Below are 3,024 nucleotides of genomic sequence, written 5' to 3'. Positions count from 1 at the left end.
ATTGTAGGTACAAAAATGAGGTATTTGTGTAGATAATACTTTATGCATCACTGTTAGTGTCAGAATAAATAATGCTGCTTAACAATGGCATGGATTAATGTTAGATGCCTTAAAAACACTTTCTAATGGTAAGGTTGGATACTTCAACTGTTGAGATGTTAATGCTCTTTCCAGTTTCAGTGCTGCTGTAAGTATGGAAAGATGGTTTTCTTTGTAGGCTACTCAAATGGGTTTTCATGATGCCTCAGGAGGGCATCCTCCTCCTGAGAAGCTTTTATGCTAGTCAGAACAATGCTGTTGTTCACTGAGACTCTCCATCCTCATGTGCACATTTGTTTGCTGCATCAGGTGTCACCATTTTTCTGTTTAGCCTCCAGCCACTCCAGGAAAAATAATATTAGGCAGAGTTTTGTTTGCGGCTGTGTCTGTAACTGTCCTTATAATCACAGAATGAACCTGAAGGATTCAGCAAGTCCTGCTGATAACAGCCTCTGTTGGACTACTGAGAAAGCTTTGTCCTTCTTTATAGAGTTTAAAAAAAAAAAAAAAAAAAAAGTGTGTACAGTTTAATTATATGTTTGCCCAAATATTGCATTTCAATCTTTCCTTTATTGCTTCTCCAAATATACCCCATTAAAGACTAATGGATATCAGAGGCAACTCAGTAGTAGTCAGCAACTCAGAGATTTGGGCCCTGTGAATTTTAGGTAAGAGGGGGGAAAAAAAAAAAAGAAAAAAAAAAGGCCTAAATAAAACATCTTTAACAATATTAATTGTCCTCAGGTTTGCAAGACTTCTGTTGATTATTTAAATATCTACATGCAAGTATTGAGTTAACTGACTGATTTTTCAACCAGATTGTTTTAATTAAATTTCGAAGTAGAAAAAAGGCAACTTTCTTCTACCTTCAGTATGTTTGATTTTCACAGATGTTGAAATGGATTTAAGAGGAAAATATGTTATGATTCCTGCAATACATTTTAATCAGATTAATCAATTAATTCTTCAGCTTTTTAATGATCAAAACCTGTTAAGTGAGAATGCACTGTTGCATCTTCGGGGACAGAGGTCAGAAGCTTACCCAGTAGCAAACCCAGTATTTAATTACCGTCACCTATGACTGGAGGGGTGATTGCAGCACTCTGCATGACAAGTAAGTAGTGCATACCCTGCATAAATCATATTCATTATGTACTGTCATTATTTAATGATGTTCTACTTATTCTTGATGTATTAAGATTTTTAAGCCAGGGATATAATTCTCTGTCTTCCTTTTTTTTTTTTTTCCATTAACACTGCTGATTGATGTAAATATAAATTACATAGACAAGAACATTCCTAATACTCTTCCATGAGTTTTTATGGGAACTAAAAATATACAGAGAACACTCGAGTTCCAAAAGTTTTGCACAATGATTTAAACAATGAGGTAAAACATTGCACTTCTTTAAGATTGCTAAGGGCCCAAAAATATGATGGCAAAGATAAGCTCCTAATGACAACAGAAGCCTTGGTAGTTGAATTTAAAGTGGACATGCAAAATCTTAAAGATGTTCTGCAATTGGAAAGATCGGGCAAGTAATTCCATGCTGCATGGTATTTCTGTATGTATCATTAGGGTTCTGTCACGTCTGGTTATAAAATCATAACTGCTTATATAAAATTAGCACTGAAGTTTAGAAGAACTAGTTGTGACCTCATTGTAAGTGACCAAAGCTGCTGTGCAGTGCTAGTGGCACATGCTACAGGAGAAGAAGCTCTCGTTTTGAGCCATGGTGATCAGCACTTTAAATACAGACACCTTTTGGTACCTTTGGACCACTGAATGCAGTTGTCTCAAACTGCTACTGTAAATCGGTATCTATCCCGTGTGAGCACGCAGTGAGAAATATCTGCAATTAGCAGGTGATAAAATAGATTTAAATGACTTTAAATGAACCCGGTTCCCTCACAAAACATTACACAGTGCTTATTTTTTATTTTTTTTTTTGTCAGGAGGAGGGAGGGGTTACTAAAATGCTAAACTCAACCCTGTCAAAGCTCTTTAAAGTTTTCTCCCACCCCTGCTGCGTATTCCCATATGACAGCTTCTGCCTCCTTCTTCGTGCCATTGCGTGCTATTTGCAAGGCAATAAATAGGATCACTGAAAAAAACGAGATCTGAAGAAATCTGTGAGCCTTTATTCATACAAAAATGTTCAGAGAGGCAAGAGGCGAGTTACACCGAGCTGCCAGCATCCCCAACTGGTAACTGTCTAAGAAGTATGATATGACAGCACCTGGCAGCACCTCAGAGCAGGACCTGCTCCACTAGGCTTTTTGTTTGTGTGGGAAGTCCCTTAGACAAGTAGTAAGTGATTTTTTTAACCTGGTCCCAGCAAAATAACCAGTGCCTGGTGCTGGGCGAGCCTCGACAGCTGGGAGCAGGCAGCAGCCGGGGGGCCGCTCCTCACACACCCACACCCGGTTCTGAGGCGGCTACGTGAAGTTGGGACACCAAAGTTCCACTCGTGGCTGCTTCCACGTCGAGGGGAGGCGCTGGTTTTTACACTTTAGAATGAAAAGAAAAGCACGCAAACGGTAGGAGAGATTAAGCGTTTATTAGAAGTAAATTTATCAGACGGGGAGCGCGACTCAGCAAGGAGCCGGGTGAATCTGAGCTTGGACGCCCTGCCCGCTCAGCCTCCCATTAATCCCAACTGATGGTGTAAAAAAATTAAAGCAAAACAAAACCAAAACATTTTTGTGCGGCTGCCTTCGGCTCGCCCACCCCTTGACGAGCTGCCTGACAGACCCCGAGCCCGCCAACGGAGCTATGCCCCCTACGTCATTTCCGTATTCCAGAAACTGGGCGGCTCCTTTACGCAGCCGGAGAGGGGCCGGGCCGCGGAGGGGCCGGGCTACGCAAGCGGCGTAACCCCCTCGCGGAGGCGCGGCCGCTCTCGCGAGAGGCGCCGCGGAGGGCGGGGGGGGGCGGTGGCGGAGGCTGCGGGCGGGGCCGGGGCCGCGGCCGCGGGGGGGGGA

The sequence above is a fragment of the Aythya marila genome (assembly GCF_965140915.1).
Source record: "Aythya marila genome assembly, chromosome: 6".
In the NCBI taxonomy this organism is placed as follows: Eukaryota; Metazoa; Chordata; class Aves; order Anseriformes; family Anatidae; genus Aythya; species Aythya marila.
Note: the sequence above shows the minus strand (reverse complement) of the source record.